At 39.3% G+C, this 20,241-nt stretch overlaps 1 protein-coding gene across 2 annotated transcripts in view; it reads right to left on the bottom strand.

Annotated features, from left to right (window-relative positions):
• The window catches only part of LOC129109785 (focal adhesion kinase 1-like), a 60,367-nt gene extending 44,594 nt beyond the window's left edge, over nt 1–15,773 (bottom strand). For both annotated transcript variants that reach the window (XM_054621918.1, XM_054621917.1), the window contains exons 1-2: nt 15,634–15,773; nt 7,367–7,393 (exon numbers count right to left, since the gene is read on the bottom strand). The gene's annotated coding sequence lies outside the window, so the exon portion shown is untranslated. The remainder of the gene's footprint in view (nt 1–7,366; nt 7,394–15,633) is intronic.
• Between the last annotated feature and the right edge of the window lie 4,468 nt (nt 15,774–20,241).

Consider the following 20,241-nt stretch of genomic DNA (forward strand, 5'->3'; position numbering starts at 1 on the left):
CATCATGTTATTGCTTTACTGTCATGTAATTTTAGTGTATTGTTTGACAGCAGACACCAGGTTTTGTGTTTGGTTGATGTCAGAGTAATGACATCATCATTTTTGGGTGTTATTTGTACATGGTGTAACTGATAATCGGACCACATGACTTAAAAATGAAGTACACCTCTGTGTACTGTGTGCTTACTATTGAAGGTTAATAATGGAACAATATCAAAACCATGTCCGGAATATACACGAGCTGTGATACATACAACAGACCTTCTGTTGATACAACAGCTACTCTGTTAGCCTTCATGCCGAGTCTTCTGAGAGGGGCACGCTAAAAAATGTATTGAGGGCATAATTTTGACTGCAACTGTTTTTTAAATAGAAGCAGTTGCACCAGAAGAGGTAAAGAGTCACAAACCACAGTCAGCCATCTGCTGCTGCTCACTCGGTCAGTCAGTAATCAGATTAGATATTAAGCACTACATTGTTGTAACACCCCAGTGTATGCACTGAGACATAACACAATAGTGACACAAAATCACACACACACACATAACCTTAACCTAAATACTACATACAGCTTGATGAAATCCTATTAAGAAAGCAGGCAACCTACAAAGCTGCCTTGGTCTATTCATACAACTCCTTTATGCTACTGTTAAAGCAAACATAACCAGCAAATGAAGTATGTTTACCTTCTTTTCAGCAGCATTTATCAAAAGATGTTTTTGTTAATATACAGTAACCTTTTAAGACTGAAGCAACAAACCAGTATACGACTGAATTAATGTACAGTACTAAAGGTTAGGCTGAAGAAAACACCAGTGAGTAGATACAGTTTGATGGTTTGTTTAATTGCCTTTGACAAAGAAAAAGTCGTGGTTTTTCTGTTTGTCCTCAAAATATTTGGAATAGTGGACATAAAGCCAAAGCATCAGTTTGTGGTAAAGAACAAATGCTTCCATCATCTTTACAGATTTTTATATTATCCAGCATGTAAAGATCTTACACCTGGGTCTTTCAAGTTGGATGTTACACCGCAGTGCATTATGCCATCAAAATAAACAATTTACATACACCCTGTAGACCATAAACGTCTTTAAATTATAAAAGGCTGTCCTTTAGTTATTGGATTTTTTAGCTTGTAAAAAAAAAAAAGTTTTTGGGAACTACAAAATACATATCTCATAATACATAATATTTTTTTAAAAAGGTCACTACACAGCAAAGGACAAATTAAGCTATTTCTCACTGCACCAATTTCTACTCAACATACCTGCCCTAAATCCCCACATGCATGCCCTCACACATTCAAATAGAGAAATATCCAAATCAACTAGGCCATGCAGGCAGCCAGGAGGGGAGCGAGCGGCTGCCAGGCCCATCACCCCCTCTCACAGTGGGGCTCTGGTGACTGACAGTCAGCCTATAAAACCACAGAAGGTTGAGCTGTCCCGTAGCAGCAGCTGAAGGACGGTTTATCTTCTCGTCTAACTGGTATCTGGGTTACTGGGGTTAGCACAATCCTGGGGGAGCCTGGGTCTCTCTGTCTTTTTTCACCATCCCTCTCTTTTTTCTTTATTCTTCATATTTATCCCCGTCTTTATGTCTTTATTCTTTCCAAAGCCTTCATCTTTTCTTTCTTTTTCCCGCCTCACATGCCAAACTCCCTGTATCCTTTTTTCTCCATCCTTTACCCCCTTCATCTGCAACTCTTTTCTTCCTCCCCTCGCTTAATCTCCTCCAGTCACTCATCTCTCATGCTCACAAACCTTTTAGTTCCTGCCTTCACATCTCCATTTGATCCTCTGTCCTATTGAACCAACTCCCTTACTTCCTTCCTCCCTCTCATCTTTCTCTCATCCTCAAATCATTTCCTCTACCCCCTCCCCCCACACTACTACACTCTCTCCTCTCCCAGGGATGTGCATTATCTATACAAGGGGACAAAGACAAAAAAGTATAAACATTGGTTGTATATCTATATGCATGAATATGTTCAAAAATTTGTTTAAACATAGATATCTATAGTTCTGGGTCCATATAAATACAATGCTTTTCGATGGTGACCCAACTAAAAAGAAAAACAAAGGTCCAGCACTAAGTGTGTGTGTGTGTGTGTGTGTGTGTGTGTGTGTGTGTGTGTGTGTGTGTGTGTGTGTGTGTGTGTGTGTGTGTGTGTGTGTTTGTGTATGCACTGAGCTGTTCCAGTGATGTCAGATCTACCAGGGTAACTCATAACCACCATCCCCCCATACACTCGTATTCACCAACCTAATTACAGCTCAGTACAACTGTAACCCGGGCAAATTAACTGATAAGAGTTTAGTTGGTTTTTCAAACAAAAAGCGGAAAATTGTTGCAATTCAATTCATTATTATCTCAAGTGCTGTAAAAATGAAGCTCTATAGACTAACACGTTACTCATTCATTGGACACTGACAGCTGGTCATGCAGCACTTCACTGTGCCTGTGTTCATAATTCAGCGCTAACAAGGAGCTCCTGAAGTTAAAGTTGGTTATGAATTCTTAGTTATGACTGCAACTGGACCTCATCTGTTAGAAATGATGACAGGCAGGTGAAACAGAGGACAGAATTTAGGTGTCTTGTGATGCAACAATTAAAATCTGAGGTTGATGAAAAACACGAATCGGTCTATTTTCAGACTTCATGAAGCAGAAAACATAGCTCAGTTATGAAAATCCAACCAGCCGAATTAAATAATGCATGTTTAACAGAATAGGATATAGCTGTGAATCATAAGGATTTAGTTAAATTCACAAGAACATTTCAAACTACACCGTGTATTTGTTGGTACACAATATGGCTTGTTGATTAATACACCTATTGGTACCTACTTGGTAGGGGGAGCTGTGCGTAGATGCAGGCCCCCTTGCTCCAGCAGAGAGGGATGCAGCCGCTGTTCTCCATTTGTTTTGTTGGGGGGACTGTTCAAGGTCTGGCCACAGGGCCCAGACAAACCTGCTGGGCCCCGAAAACAGCATAGAGCCTAGGACTAGGACCGGATCCTAACCTGGCTTTCCATAACTATGAAAAAATTCTGGTATATCAATTTGAAAAAGCCAAGGAAACGCAAATAGGGGTATCTTGAAATGTCAACAAAAAAGTTTGAAATTGAGACCTCCTGTGCTGGTGACTGTCCTTGGTTACAGGGGTTATAATATCCACTGTTTAACTTTTAGCCACCTCACAAGATAGCCACAGGAAACTCAATAGAAAAAGAAAAAAATCAATCAAAGCCAGTGTCCCAGGGCTGTAAGTAACCTCAGAGAAGAAAAGAGCCCAGCAAGAGGAAACAGAGGATGTCAAATATCCTTTGTACTGTACAATTTGATGACACAGCAAGTATCCCCACAGGAGGCAGAGAATATACCAGTCCGTTACCGTTTATGCTATAGCAGCCACTCAATCAACATCTACCATCAGGGTCCAAGTCCAGTTGATTTGAATAGCAGAGATGAAGGTCTGATTCAGCTCCTAATCTAGAAGTCAGACCTTCTTCTTCAACAAAAAACAAACAAATGCTAAAACAACTGAGAGATGATAAAAACTGGAAGTAGAGTATCTGGTATGGTAATCCAAGCTACTGATCACAAGACTGCCAGTCACTCTCTCTTAAAGCTTGCTGATACACGCATTACTTCAGGACTTGAGGAAGTGGCTCGGGGTCCAGGTCTTAGTAATCAATCCGTCCAATTCATGTCATGACCTTTAACCCCAAAAACTACAGCTACCATTGTGCAATGTGATATGCAATGATCCCTGTAAGCAAGTTTTTTTTATTTTTTTCCTCCTTCAATTCAGGGAGCTAGAGCCCTTGTGGGTGGGGAGGATTCAGTTAGTTGCTCGAGGACACTCAAAACAGACATTCAAGCTGGTCTTCTGTGGCTGGGGGATTATTTTTCTACCCATTAGGCCGTCCTGCGGTCCAATAAATCCTAACAAAATATCAAATTCTCCTCTTCGGTGCGGTGCTGCTGATCCAATTAATCAATCCTTGATGTGAAATTCAAAGAAGTCGGCTTCCTGCAGCTGTAAATCTTAAGTCACATGGTTTGGCATTGTATGTCAAACATCCAGGTTACAAAATAACACAGACATCGCTTGCTGGCAAAGTAGGACTCTATATAATTACTGTGGAAAAGTATCCTTTTACAAGAAAGGTAGTAGTTTTGTTCTATAAATCCAAAATATTGTCCAAAGGAGATGGTTAGACGGATGAGAGAAAGACGAAAAGAGAAACTGGCATTAGCAAAGAAATAGACGTCAATGTAGGTCAAAGAGGGGTGTAGAAAAATGGAGCATAGTGAAGGAGAGGAAGGTAAAGTGACCGACGCAGGAGGGAAAAAAGGAAAGCAAGAGGAAGAAGGATGAAGGTAAAAGAAGAAAGAAGAGACAGGGACTAAAAGAAGAGTTGAAGGACAACAGAATGATCAAAAAAAGAAAGAATTAACAAGAAAATGTGGATCAGAATGAAAAAGATGAAGAAATAAAGAGAGAGGAATGAAGAGAGAAGGTGGAGAAACCCCAGGGAGAAGCTGAGCCTCCCGTCCTCGAAAGCTTTCCCCACAATGCTCCGAGCCGCAGGAGTTAAACGGGCCAAAGCAGGTGTCTGATGTCAGAGAGAAACATAAAGTGACAGCGACCTGAAGGGAAAAATGGAGTCAAAAATGAATAAAAAAGGATTCAGAAAAGCCTAAATACATATGAGGCAGGATGGGAAAAGGACTATGAAGATAAATTGATGTTGCAGGAGTTGGTTAGAGAAAAAATAAGTAAATCCGTTTCGAAGCCTGGAGCAGCGGAAGGGCAACTAGATCACAACATCATCCCAATTTCTCTCTCTTACACACACGCACACACTGCCGCAGCCAAACACACACACTGTACATCCAGGGCAATCCTTGAGCAGACGAAATGAGTGCACCAAAGAGGCTATACAGTGAGGGAGTTATGTGTGGAAGCAAGAGAGAGGCTGTGCGTATACAAGAGCGTGTGTGTGTGTATGTGACTAAGCAGGCAGGGGATTGTGCGTGCGTGTGTGTGTGTGTGTGTGTGTGTGTGTGTGTGTGTGTGTGTGTGTGTGTATGTGGGAAAGAGTGTGTAAGCTAAGTTAAAAGGAGCGTGTGCGCAAAATATGAAAAGTGAGTGTGGGAGCCAAATGTTTCTCCTCTGCTGTGTTTGGTACAGGCTGCTGTGACCACGCTGCAAAAACGCCACCAGGCAGAAGTAGGGAGGGTGTGTGTGTGTGTGTGTGTGTGTGTGTGTGTGTGTGTGTGTGTGTGTGTGTGTGTGTGTGTGTGTGTGTGTGTCAGAGAAGGAAAAAGACGGGAAGAGAAAATACTGTAATTGAGACTTGATGCAGTGGAAAGTACGCACACTGCCTGATTTGACAGTACTTATAAATATGCTTTTGGAATCATACTCTTAATCAGCACTGTAACTAATAAACAGGAAGGTATGAACACAAACACACACACAAGGTTTTACCAGGATTAAAGTTTAGCCACTGAAAACATAAATTCCACTGTTTGACCCGTTTGTTTCCCTTTCTCCTTCGTTTTCATTATTCGCCCCCCTGGTTTGTCTGTCTGTCTGTCTGTACTGCTCAGCAGATCTCTGCTGCCCTCTGTCCTCACTCTCTGTTGTCTCTCCTCCTCTCCAAACATATTTCATCTGCTCCTGCAGCATGCCAGCTCTTCAATAGCAATAAAGCAATCTGACATTCAATGCCTCTGACGTGCCAGAGCACGAGATGAATATGAACACTTTCAAGCTGATCTTCCAGCTGCAAAACACTGACAACAAACTTATTGTTATCTGTTTGTGACACAAACTGATGTAGAGCATGTAGGTATATATTTAATTATTCAGAATAAGTCCTCCAAATGAAAAGACAAAATACAATGTTTGGAAATGCCCTTTAGAGCAACACATATAAGTGTTTTGTGACCCGACGTACCTATAAGCAGGACAACATCATTTGTCAGTGCCTTAAAATTACAAATCACAGTTGGAAAAATAAATGCGTTTTATGATAAGACACTGCAATAGTTAATGTTCGGTGACCTTTGTCATCATAGTTACAGTTGTATAGTTATAACCCCAGCATAAGGTTGGGGTACAATCTTGCTCATGTTAAAAAGAAACCAATGTGGTTGGCAATAGGGAAACAAAAAGCAGTCTGATGAACAATCTGAACTGTCAACAATAACAAAATGATTTAATGTTTGTGCCATAAATTGAGCTCAGCACCAATACACCAGTATGTACACAAAAACTAGATCAGACACAAGAACAACAATATTAAATGATGAAGACAAAATACGCTGTCTGTTTGTATTTTTATTTCATAAATTAATTCTGTAATTTTCTTATCCTAATATCAGTTATGTAGCCTTAGTTTTGCTTAATTTACTAGATTGAAACCACATGTGGTGCCTAAATGCCCAAGCCAACTTGTGAACCATGACTACGGATCTGTCTTTGTGATTTGAGTCTTATCACCACTTAAAATTATAGCATGATATAAATCATGTCTATATAGAGTTACAGAGGATGAATGTTATGTTCAGTATTCTCTCCCCTAAAAGGTTGTGATCCTTATCAGCAGTACTGAGTATTCTCAGTGCTGTTATGTGCTACAGATGTTCAGTATACCGAGTCTGTACACTGTGTGCCATGCTCATTTCTAGCAAAGTCAGAAAGCATCGTCTCATTATAAGTTTCAGTTAACCTCAAACTTAACCTCAATGTTGGCAACACGTCTCCCACAGGCGTCTAGCCAAAGTTAAGGTCAAGAAATGTAAATCATGCTTCTGTCCTTCACAGGAATGACATGTTTTCAGCTCCAAATATACAACGTCCTCCTTGAAAGCATAGAATCAACTGTTACCTAGCAACAGCCATGGAGAGAGACTGGTGCTAAGGGCCATACAATCTCTTATCTATACATATACAATTATTTTTGCTCTACCAGCTCTCTTCAAGTGTGAGTCACGACTAAGACAAAAGAAAAATGTTCTTTTTGAAGGATGAAATCAAAGAGTGGATACTGTGATTTCCATTAAGTGGTTTATTTCTGTTCATATCAACAATTACATGAGGCACCAAATTCTGACCAAAAACAAAGAAATAATTGATAAGGGTGCAAAGGAGACCTTTACAATGCAAGTTTGATGCAAAAAATCATAAACACTGCACTCACAAACTTAAAGGTATGCACTGGGCACTAGTTATCATCTAGTGGTGGGTATTACACTTATTTACACACAAGTCAAAACATTACATTTCTAACATTAGTTGACAGAAAGTTGAAAGAAAGTATTTGAACAATGATAAATAAATACTCACCAGCGTAGTATGTTATTCTGGAAATATCTAGAACAAAAAGGGTGAGGGGGAAAAGAGAGAAAAACAGGATTTTACTTACGTGCGTATATAACACAGTGTTACAGTGATGTATTCACAAGTACCTTCATGTAATGGTTTATGTCATGGCATCAATGAGAGCCACTTTACTACATCACGATTGGTGGTGCAACTGTACTGTAGGAGTCACTGTAAGATTTTTCTTTCGCCAAAAGTATAAATATGTGTTGTTTATATAATTAATTGTACATTCAACAGAAATGCTGAAACTAACTTGCACAACAAAGAGGACTTTCATCACTTTGAAAGTTCAACTATTCAATCCATTTGATTACAAAACTAAGTTTATTTGATTGACAGGGGTCTACTTCTAATCACACTAAGCACATCGTTACATGTCAGCACTGACCAACCAGTGACTGAATCAGGAGGATTTAACACAAGCTACATTCCAGACAGTCGGAGCGAGGCGAGATTCATGACTTGACAGAATATGTTATCTGCTCTGTCATGCTGTAATAACTACACCCACTGGCCTCATTCAACTCTCAAATCTGCCTCATAGCCACCTTCATGTCACCTTCTACACACCACTCCTCCATCCCATCCTTTTACTCACTCTTTACCATCCCACGTAAAAATGAGTACAAAATGAGCAATATGATGAAAAGTCCAACACTCTGAAGCAACGCTGATCTGTTACTAAGCAACAGGCACATGACTGTGGTCCTAATTAGTATGCCAAGGCTTTGTCGTATAATATCTACAGTAAGATCAAATCTTTTCCATATATACATTTCTTCTTTGTATGAAATAACTGATGTACTTTTTTGGACATTTTGTACAGGAAATGCATTCGTAAAATTGCTGCTTGAAAAGCTACAATCACCAACTTCCTTTAACAGGTGTTTTTACATTCATCATTTGTATCAGTTTTTTACTACATGAAAAAAACGGTATACTACAGCAATACACAGTATACTACGAGAATTAGTATATAGTACATACTGAATACAATTAGCATTTAGTATGGAATAGGACACTGTGAATATCTTCCTAAAGTGCCAATGTGTAGTATTAATTGCATCTAGCGGTGAAGTTGCAGATTGCAACCGACTGAACGCTCCTCCACTAACTCCTCCATTTTCAAGACTGCGGTAACGTGAGCCACCGAGTGCAAACCAGTGTTTGGTTTGTCCGACTAATGTAGAAACATGGCATGCAAGATGTCGGAATCTGTGAAGAGGACCCGCTCCCTTTGTAGAAATGAAGGGCTCATTCTAAGTTAAAGAAAAAACAAGGATTCTTAGTTTCAGGTGATTATATACAAATGAAAGTTATGTCAGTCATGATTATTACATTTGATTTCTGCAAATAGATTCCCGGAAATACAACCCACTGGCACTTTAATTTCCTTCATGGAAGGCCTTGTGAGTCAAGAGTCCATTAGTATTATATTCTGAATTCAAGTAAATTTTGTATCAACACTGATATTTTTCACTCTTCTAGTGCAATTACACACAAAATCAAAAATCAGGTAAGGATAAGAATGTAGTAAAACATTGGGAAACAGTTTTGGATAACTTACAATAATGAACTGCATAACATATCAGTTTTTACTTTTAACCTGGTCTGATTCACTGCTGTTCAGTGTGCGTTCTGATACTTCACACAATTTCCTTAACTCACTTAATCCAATTTGTTCCTGGCAGAGATGTGTCCGAAACGTTGGCTACAAGTAGGACACTTTTAACAAAAGCAACACAACACCAATCCTGGCAATACTCTCCCTCTCCCTCACTCTGAGTGTAAAATTCACCGCTGATAAATGTAACATTGAGGCACTAAGCTTGTTTGAGCCAGGAGTGGCAGTGCATTCAATAAAAAAAGGTTTAAGCATGTATTGAAATTGTGTTAAAAATATACTTATGAATCTGCCCTTGAAAATTCCCCACGCATTTGCCCAAAACAGCTGCCTGTGCCAGTGTATATTTAAATGTTTAAATACCTTATAGAAGTACCACAACGTGCACGTCACCACACACATTTAACAGTCAAAGAAAATGTGCTTTTCTGCTTTCAAACAAACCTCTACGCAAAGATATTTTCTCAATGGCGCCAGTAATGACCTCGCTTTCAACCCAACTTTAATCTTTCATATCCACAAATAATGACCCAAAACTAGAACATGTTATTAAAACTGCACTGAGACATCTGTCACTAAAACTGCTTAGAAAAAAAATTCACTTGCATAAACACTCCACAGAGCTCATCCCTCCTACTCTTTCACATTTCCTCCCTCACACTCTCAGCCTTTTTTCTTTCTCTCAAGAATAGAAAACTATTGCCTCTGGCTGTAAACTACAGAGGCTACGCTGGAGTTGACACCACGCTAACAGCATTGCACAACTCCATTCTCATCAAACAAACAACCACTGCCTTTTGCAGCCCATCTGCGCTGATCAGCAGTCAGAATGGAGTACAACAGAAGAGTGGCGCACCGTGAGTGCAACATCAGAGAGTAGAATAAAGTCAGCACGGCAGCAGCTACAGCTTTAATGAATTAGCTGTCATTGTAAGTAGCAGCTATAAAACCATTATTGTAGTATTGGGACTACTGCAGAGATAAGGAGGCAAGACAGAGAATGGTCTGATTCACACCAGCGCCCCTTTTTCACATCTGTATTCTTCTATGTTTGGCAGAAGAAACGTTAACATGAGCTGAAGTCACCAAAACATTTTTGTCTGTTGAAGCACCTGCATTAATAACTTAACCGTAGGCCATCCTAGAGGTTCATTTCCTTATCAAATGAAGCTGCATGCTAAATTTCATATATCAATCATAGCGTAAACGGATCAAGAGTTCAGCAATACAGAGTACAAATCCTTTACAAAGCTTGTAAGATCCCTCAAATCTGCTCATCAACAAGCTATTATCAATCACCTTCATCAATTATTTTCCTCCAAACAACAAGAAACTGGATCATATATTCTTCTTTTAATTACATTTTATATGTTAGATCAAAGACTTGATGCAATTACAATATTGTTATGCATCATAACATTAGATTAATTAAACCAACTAAAGATAAGAAAAGCTAAAACTCAGACTGAAATCCAAAGAAATCCAACAGATATTCACTAGATACTAAACTTAACAAATCAAGATATTTACCAACTTGGGACAATCTATTGGATCCTGAGCTGCATATTTTTCCTATTTCAAGTAATTCTAGGATTAGTTTGTTCAAGAAAATGATGATGTTTATCTGTTTATGAAGTGCATACAATGAATGATGAGACAGAACGACACAATGATTTGTTTGTGAGTGATGTTATTTGAAGAGTCAAGGTTTTAGGCTTTATATAAACACTCCATGCACTCTTAGATCCCCCTTTATGCCTCCCTATTTTCAAATGAAATCACTGATTTATAGTTTTCATTTTGTTTTTTTTGTTTTACACAAACAAGCCTTTTAACACGCTGTTTTATGGCTGTCCCTTCGAGTGCAGTGCACTGCACCAAAGTTAATATTCAGATATTTACAAATACATAGATTCAAACTACTGTGTCCCTGGGGTCCCACAAAAGCATCAGCCACAGTCTCTGAATCCTTTCAGTTACTGATTTTTTAAGGATCTGCCGATCAGACACCCACTGTTTTTGCTGTATGTTTTTAAATTATATAAATTACCTAGAAGTAGTCTGTCTGATGCCAGCTACAAAAATGATTTGAAAAGATTCAAACAACCGTTATATAAGCTAACATTTTACAGCCAGAGTTGTCCAGTCATGGATTAATATGTCTGTTCTTACTTTCAAAACACTTAAGGTTCACTCCATTTTACACCAACATACTTAAACAACCTCTTAGTGAAAAAATGTACGAAATGAATCTATTGCTGCTCGTGTTTCCGTACTGTAGAAATATATTTGACCGCTATTTAATCATCTGGCTGCTGCTCTAGACACAAATTTTAGATGCATTTCTGTAGAAAAAAAGGTTTTTATGACTTACTGGCCGTCTGAAAACATTTTGGAGAAAAAAGGGAGGTTAGTTCTGGACAATATTGGTATTCATAAATTATTGCCTATCATGAAAATTGTATAATAGGATTCCGTTCATAATTTGAATCATAATCTAATTTCTAAATCATATTTCTGAACTGCTCATTTTGAATTTCCATTACGATGCAGCCCATTGTGTTGAATATCAACAACTAGACAGCCTGTCATTCACACCCATGCTACATATGGATTTTAGAGGCAGGTGTTCCAATTATTATGATATTGATTTTTTTTCGATACTGCCTATCTTAAAGGTTAGTCAAATATAGGGGAGTATCAAATATGTCACACAAACTTGCTCGGTGTAACCTAACTCATTGCTTTGAAGATACATCTAGACATCAGAACCATATGTTAATCCAAATAGCAAATGTACATTTTGATGAGGTGTAATGCAAGTTATTAAACAATCACAGCATCTGAGGGCGAGTGCTGCTGACAACATGGGATAAGTTAAACAATACAGCGAGCTTTGGATGCAAATAGATGAAGGCTGATGATGACACAACCGGAAAACATGCTTCCAGTCAGACTTTCACCGGTTTTAACAGACAGCTTCTGCTGCAGTGCTGTCCCGAAAAATGACAACTATAGCTCCAACATCATGGACTCAACAGGTATAAATACGTCCAACATCTAACCCTGCAAGAATATGACACAACCCACCAGGTATCTTAGCTATAGTTATTTATGCAATAGCAGAAAACATGGCCCGGGGCACAGGATGGGTGTTGGGGGAAGAACTGTCCTGGAATTCAATATAGCACAATAAAGTAACCACAATTGAGGCAAGACACAAGAAGACACAACTTAACTGAGATCATAAGGCAGAGTTTTACACCCTTTGTAGATTAAGAGGGTGTGTGTGTTTTATATGCTAACTATTACAGACACAAACGCAATGTCTGAGGACCATCTGCATTCAACTCTATAGCGAAGATGTTGGTCTGTAAACACAGTGACTAAAGCTAGAGCTATTTACGTTTCAACATGTCTTATACGTCCTCTAAATATCAATTGTGAGACATTTCATTGGTTTGATTTTTTATTTGTCCACTAACAACTCCACCTACAACAGCTGTCAGCTGCACTCCGTTCGTATAGCCCTGTGGGCAGGAAAAGTGACATTTGATAGCAGTGGCCTGTGGTTGTTTAGCTGCATTTATACAAAAACAGAAATCTGATGTTTAACTCTTTGCGGTACAGGTCTGACCAGAAGTCGTTGCCCCAAAAGAGTCAAGATCGGATTTCAAGCAATTTTCTCTGTTGGGTAAACAACGGAAAAATCGGATGTGAGCCACATACAAGTCTTAAAATCTGGACTTCTTCTGCTAATGTGAATGAAGGTTTAGATTCACAGGATGATTTTAATGAATAGTCAGGGCACCAAAAAAAACCATAACCTTTATGGGTGATAAATTCAAAGCTCATCTTACCTACAGTTAAAGTGACTCCTATGAATTGGCAGGTTGTTAAAATACAGCTGTCAGTCAGTATTTCATACTTAAAGGTGCCAGTGCCAAGGAAGTGTGTCAGTAGCAGTGGTAGTGATAGTCACAGTAAGGATATCATTGAAAGTTATCATTGAAGCAATAATAATAATAATGAGTGTAGTGGCTGTTATACTCCATCTTTAGGTTTGTGGGAATTCCAAATTGTTCACCAATCATATAATAAAAAACATGGAATGGCAGGTAAACAAGTAAAACAAATATGACTATTCCATATGTATAGCACACATTTAATATCACACCTTTCATTAAGGCAAGCCTAGCGAGCAAAATCCCAAAACATTCAGGACAACAGATACAAACAATTCGTGCCAATTTATTAATATGTCAAATCTGCTGTCCGATACAACTACCCAGGTTTATCAAAAGGAAACAAAGCAGGCGGACACTGTATCAGAGCCTTCTGCGTCTTTGTTTGTGCTCCACACTCTACCTGTTTGCAAGGTTTTCACATGCAACTGCTTGCACCGCGGTGAGCAGCACAAATTCCTTTCCAGCCCTCAGCCTGCCAGACCCTCTAGCACAGAGCACCCATACACCAGTCCAATCACAGCCCAACACATTCCCCGAGCCATCAGTATGACTACACGCATTCATACCTCCATTGGTACAGCCCAGGAAATCCCAGAACTGCATGTTGGCAGTCGGTACACAGAGGACCGAACCTCTGCTAAATCACAGCCGCCGGTGTGTGTGTGTTCCTATTTTGTCTCTCCACTTCCTAGTTGTACTGTATGCTGTCACTTATAGGAGAGGGAAAACACCCGCCCACTGATTGTTTCAGACTGACACACCTGGGGGCTGAGTTTCATTTCCAAAGCGTTGCCTCCTTCTCCTAAGCTCTCATTCCTAAATCTTCCTCCCACTACTCCTGCCTTCGCTTCCCATCTTATCCAGTACTCCCATCTATAGCTTTTTCTGACTGAAAACAGAGGACTGTAAAGATTGATCCAACATCCTCAATGTTCCTTTCCACATCCCTGCCTCTTCAGATTAGTGGAAGTAATGGAAGAGTAGGTAGGAAAGGAGAAACAGACAGAGGCGCTCCTTCATTTATTGTGGGAATAACAAGTGTATAAAAATGATGATTTCCACAAACAGATTCTTCATATGTAAACAAGAATCTGACATTTGAATTTAAATCACACAGGTCAGATGGCACAAAATGACTGCTATGCACCAGTCAGGTTTTAATATATCTGACTGCAGACACACAGCAATGACTGGACATGCAATCAAGCAAACATTAACTAGACTTCCAATACTATCTACACTGCAGAGTGATTGTGTTCATTCATTGGAAGGGTAGTGACTTCATGAAAATGCCAGGAAGCTGAATTTCTTGATGATTCGCTAAACACTGTCATATCTCTTTAACAGAAATAATGCTCCATCATTAATGGAGTTTAATCACATCTTGAGTTTATTAACTGGAAAGTGAGCAGACACTGGCATTGTCGGGCTTGAATTCAAGGAATAAAGACTCCAATATGTTCTGAGCTAGTTGCTATCCAATATCAAACACTGTTTTTTGCCCACAATATTGTCAAAATGTCTGAGGACTTTAGGGTCCTGACCCTCCAGTTCTGCTGCAAGGGGATGTGCACAGGGATGTGAAAGAGGGCAACAGTCACATAGAGGCAGGAAACAAGATGGGGAAAAAGGATGGAAAGCAGAAATCTGTAGGAGACATGATAGGGCAGCTTTGACACCAAAACCACTGAAACCCAAAATAAACTGATAAATCACATCACACACAGCACCATGATTAGTTCTGCAAATGTTGAAATTGCACCTAAAAAAAATAAATAAGACTTAAATCCCACCAAGCATGCTAAAGGGGGTGATTTGGTGCCTGGTTTAAATATCAACACATTCATGGGGCGGCTGTGGCGTAGTGGAGAGCAAGGTAGTTCTCCAATCAGAGGGTCGGTGGTTCGATACCCGGCTTCGGCAGTCGATGTGTCCTTGGGCAAGACACTTAACCCCAAGTTGCTCCTGAAGGCTTGCCATCGGTGTGGACTGGATGTTGCATGAATGTTAGTTAGAGTCTGATGGTGGCACCTTGATGGTAGCCTGTCATCAGTGTGTGAATGGGTGAATGATATGTAATATACTACTGACTGTAAGTCGCTTTGGATAAAAGCGTCTGCTAAATGACTGTAATGTAATGTAATGTAATTCATTCGGCCTGCCACAGAGATGAGTGTGTACAGTATTGAGGTTGACAGAAAGCAACCCAAAACACAGGTTAAGTAACAGCTGCAGACCGGTGCTTGCACACAGAAAGTCTCAGTTTGAGCAACACTTAATTCATTAAAAAACACAGATGTTTTGCTGGCTCTGCAGGTCACAAACCCCTCTTTGGCATGGACCTTTGCACCCATCAGGGGGAGCAGAGAGGGGTGGATTCGGCCACTGCACCACTGTCTGTCTGTGAGGAATACAAATGACTTCACAGCTTCAAAATCACCCATGTTTCTCATCATTCAGTCCATGTGATTTACCCTAAATCCCTCCACCAGCTCCTAGAAACACACCCCCGCGTATTGCATTCGCGTTAACCCCATTGTCTGTGTCTGTGTGTGTGTGTTGCCCCCTTTAATGCTAAGCTAGCTCAGCTAACGGTGGGCTATTCCCATGTAATCCACCCATCCATCAATACTCACCCACTTCAGCCCTGGAGACCAGCCGCACCTACTCTCCGTACCCGGCCTGTTTTTCCAGCCACTCCGTTTGGATTGTATATATATATATATATGTGTGTGTGTGTGTGTGGAGCTGTTGTTTGCAGAACCGGCTTGGTGGCTGTGTCTCTCCGTTATGATCCCCTCTCACTGTCTGTTTTTGTCCTCAACAGCGCCGTGCCCGGTAGTCGGTGTCCACTGCTGCTGGAGAACTGAGCTTTTTCCAACATGGCTGCAGCTGTTTGGGCTCTCTGACAGCAGGAGAGGGGCCCTACTGGTCCAGCTCCATACAGCATGGGGTCCCCAACATTATTATTTTTATGTAAAACCCACATTTTTACAATGCCCTGCACCTTTTCAGATAATGTCATGGTGTGTGTGATGCTCAACAACATTCCTAATATTCACAAATTGCTTTATGTGGCAGTATGTGGTCAAATTGAGGACTGTGTTTAGGGTCCCTATAGTGGTTTAACAGGGAATCAATTATATTTTTACATTACATTACATTACAGTCATTTAGCAGACGCTTTTATCCAAAGCGATTGAGAGGGTTTTAGTAGTCAAACCAGATGAAAGGCGGTTTGCAACCCTGTGGTATTTATGCCGCTGCATACAGTAGCTGTGTCTCTCCCAAATATACCTTTAGGCATGGAGGAGTTGCAGAAGTACATCAGTGAACTTAAAATGTGTTAAAGGATTCTTCTTTTTTTTGGGAATGCATCCACTAACATACTGTTTAAGGACGCTAATATTATGAATAACACACTCAAATTTCATCATCAAATGAAATCATTCAGCCTGGCTCTGTTATACTCATTACATTACAGTCGTTTAGCAGACGCTTTTATCCAAAGCGACTTACAGTCAGTAGTATATTACATATCATTCACCCATTCACACACTGATGACAGGCTACCATCAAGGTGCCACCATCAGACTCTAACTAACATTCATCATCCAGTCCACACCGATGGCAAGCCTTCAGGAGCAACTTGGGGTTAAGTGTCTTGCCCAAGGACACATCGACTGCTGAAGCCGGGTATCGAACCACCGACCCTCTGATTGGAGAACTACCTTGCCCTCCACTACGCCACAGCCGCCCCTGTTAGTTTGTGCAACATGAGAAAGTAATATTGCCAGGTTCAGTTCCATCGCTTTTTTGTGAATTCATTGCTATCAATTTCTATCAAGTATAGGTGTCCAGAACTGAAAGATCCATTAATCATGGAAATAGCAGGGCTCACAAGATGATAAACAAAATAAACCAATGCTGATTACAGAACAAAGAAATACATACCCATAAATATATTATTATATATTACTATATATTATAAACAGCATGCAACTATTCTTCCTGTAAGTCGCTTTGGATAAAAGCGTCTGCTAAATGACTGTAATGTAATGTAATGTAATGTAATTCCCGTCTATAATAATAATAATAATATAGGTAAGAAGTTGTGGGGGGGCTCTAACGTTTATGAACAAAATAGTCATTACATCACTGTGCAGTACGTGTTACTGAGTGAAGCTGGAATGAAATTGCTCTCCACTTTTTCAGCCCCACTTTGTGCAAGTAATCACTGTGCTGGCAGGGCAGCCATCAAACCCACCTCATAGGACAAATCACAAATGTCTTCCAAAGAGGAAGGGCATTTGCAGGATTTAGCGTTTTTTGTAAAGCATCTTCACCTAAGCACATGAAATAATAGGAAACAGAAGTTGTAAGAACCCACAGTCGTGCCAGAGCTGATGTCTCATGTTTAAATTAACTCTTTAGAGATTTCTGTCATACATTATTCATCATAGTATCATAATGAAAGCCAAACAAAAGAAGCTTTGAAATAAAGATGCTCCCCGAACACACACACACAAACAAAATTATTGTGACTTTGATGCTGACTGCCATAATGCTGTGCTGGGTCTGTGTGAATCCACTGTCTTGCTGTCACAGCCCAAAACAATCCATCTACTGACGGGCCTACACACAGCCCCACCTACACATACAGTACATTCATGAATGCAGCTAATATCCATACACACACAACTGCAGACACATACTCAGTTCAAAGATTTTTTTTTACGCAAACAGAGGAGAGATGCAAATTATGGCAAAAGGGAAGGAGACACTTAGGTGGATTAAAAACTCACGACGTCATGGTTACATGGTGTCCGTTAGGCCAGCAATATACTCCACACTGGTGGCAGTCCGAAAGCTTGGCAGCTGTTGGGGAAAAACATATTATGTTAAGTGAAAAATTGAATGTATCCAAACAGCAGGGGAGAAAAAGGAAAAGGTAAATCAACCTTGAGCCATTTGCAAATCACATGCCCCACTTATGTTCTGTACTGTATGCAGTAAAAACCCAACTGTATACTGTAGTTAGAGCAGTTGATGTTGTGTATAACACAGATATTTATACTACAGCACTGTTTCTGATGGAGCTGCAGTTATATTTGATTCCGATTTAAATATAGTCAAAATGCACAAATAGAGACACACAGACATATCATAGTGAGTTTCCAGATTTAAATAAGGGAAGTATGTTAATACACTGAGGTCATGTGGAATGACTCCTAACTTTATTGGCCAAAGAATTGCACATTTTTTGTTTCACTCCTCCTTGATTTGTTATTTTTGCATATGTGATACATAATTAGATGGGTTCTAAACAATGAAAAATAGTTATAGCTTAAACAGGATCAGGATTATAAAAAAAGACAGAAAAGAATGAATCTCTCATGGCATATGAGTGTGTTCAGGGATGGAAAAAAAAACAGGGATTAGAAACAAACTATTATACAATGCACTTTAATCCAGCCCTCTGGGAAGGAACAAGGCTAAATATGATCCACAAAAGATATTAAAAAGATCCATGCGTGATATTAAAAACCGAGCAGATGCTGGACATTAGTTGACTTAAATGTTATTTGGCTGCATGACTGCTGGTGATTCACACTGGAAGAGAATAAAAGAGGTAACAGAGCGCCGTCTAGTGGACAGTTTGGAGAGGTACACTATGATTTTGTCTTCAACCATATCAACATAAAATGGTTATAAGTCAGCCTATACCATCAGAGCATGTTGATAGAAAGTAAAATCTCCTTCCAAAATAACCTAATGAATATTTTTCTTTAGAATTTAATACAATTCAATGTGGTTGAGAACTTACAAATGACACACTATCGCTTGTAATAACAAGAAAAAGGCCTTCCACCATCACGACAGTTTGATGTAATTTTCTCATCACACCAGCAGTAATTGGAATCTGGTGAATTGAATCACAGAAAGGGACAAAAACAATGTTGATGGACAGCAATGACCTTTGGCATAACACATATAAAGATTGATGTAATTGGATTTCCCTTTTTGTAAAACAAAGTGTAGACGTTCCATGAACATTTACTGATGTTTTGGTCTCTGCTTTCAAGTGAAATACTATCTGAAGAATGCTGTATCTTGCCAACTTTAATCTCTTCTTTTTCACTTAAAAGGGTAGGACTATGTCACTGATTAAGCATTGCACATGAAACTGTCAGACTCTTGACTGAAAGTTTCAGAAAAGGATAAAGATCGAAGAAGCAGAACCAGAACCAGAGCATACTGTCTTTTTAATTCCAACCAATCCAATCAAATAACCGAGATTAAATGGTGATTCTATGAACAACAATATTTTGTCAGAATTATGTTGTTTGTATTAGTGTAACAATCACAATTCTATTTGATAGCTGTTTTAGTCATTTAAATCCAACATTTTGAAGGTGCAGGGCTACTAAGGCCCCGCTGATGACAGTGATAGCAGTAAATGGTATGGTAACAGGTCAGATTGTTCTGTTTTTCATCTGTAGTTATAATAAATGAGGGCATCGTAGGTGACTGATAGCACAAGAAATACCTACATCTGTTTTAATGATTTAATTGAATGTAACATGATTTTACATTAACAATATGACTTTATTTTACACAATATTGCCAAAGCCAGTCCAATTTAAAACACCAATTTCTGATCTTTAACTTATAGCTGGTACATATTACTGGTTTACATCCCACAACTGTCACAGTTGCATATAATCAATACACATCAGTTATGAAAATCCAGTGTTTTCACTAGTTAATACTGTATCTTTTCATTTTAATTATATAATTTACAAAAACACACAATTTAGAAAGAAAACATTTCATCTTTCATGATTTTTTTTTATCATGTAGTGTATATTGTGATAAATATCAGAGCATGTGGAAGAATCTCTGGTACAAGATCAGTAATTAGAAGAAAAGATCATGAACAGAGACTGTGGGGAAAAAAACACAAAGTAAAGAAGGATAGAGGACAGAGGTAGAGACATACAGTAACAGTTCAGAGAGAAGGATCAGTGCCAAGAGAGAGAAACGCAGTAAAGGATTGTTAAATTGGACACTGAGGGATAGAGCAAAATCACATGAAGGTCACAACCTTTGACCTTTCAGCTAGAGATAGTGCAGAGTAAAGGGCATGACAGAGAGAAGCTGTCCTGGTAGATATAATGAGGTATCATTTGATTTATGTGAAATTTGGTGCAGAGTGCGCTCTAGCACGTCACTTGAGAGGA

This window comes from Anoplopoma fimbria, chromosome 20, assembly GCF_027596085.1.
Source record: "Anoplopoma fimbria isolate UVic2021 breed Golden Eagle Sablefish chromosome 20, Afim_UVic_2022, whole genome shotgun sequence".
Taxonomy (NCBI): domain Eukaryota; kingdom Metazoa; phylum Chordata; class Actinopteri; order Perciformes; family Anoplopomatidae; genus Anoplopoma; species Anoplopoma fimbria.